Raw genomic sequence first — 601 nt, forward strand, 5'->3', positions numbered from 1 at the left:
GTCATACTAATATATACTTTTGTTATTTACACCACCTGTCCTCGTCTGTTGTTATTTTTTGTATATTCTCCCATATATATATATATATATATACAGGGTGCATAAGATATTTGAGGACAGATTTATGTTTATAAAAAAAAACCAGATATATAACAGATAATAACTTTATTTATCAAAAAATGCTATGAGGGTAAAAATAAACTTTCTTTTCTATAATGTTATTCAATAAAGCCACCTTCAGCTTCAACAACTGCTTCTATATGAGATCTAAATCATCTACATGCTCCAATCAAGTGGTCCTGGTTCATTTTGGACATTACTCTGATTATGGCAGTTTTCAAAGAATCTTTGGTGCTATAGGCGTGTCCATCGACATCTCTCAACAATGCTCCACATGTAACAGTCCAATGGATTGAAATCTTTGGAATTAGGAGGCCAAATGTTAGGGGTTATGTGATCATGAAAATATTCAGCCATCCATTCCTGTGTTACTAGAGCCATATGTGATAGTACAGAGCCTTACTGAAACACATGTGGCCTTCCATCGCATGCACTGTCTATCCAGGGCTTAACAATTATTTCCAGGACCTCAATGTAGGTG

This window comes from Octopus bimaculoides, chromosome 24 (assembly GCF_001194135.2).
Source record: "Octopus bimaculoides isolate UCB-OBI-ISO-001 chromosome 24, ASM119413v2, whole genome shotgun sequence".
Classification (NCBI taxonomy): domain Eukaryota; kingdom Metazoa; phylum Mollusca; class Cephalopoda; order Octopoda; family Octopodidae; genus Octopus; species Octopus bimaculoides.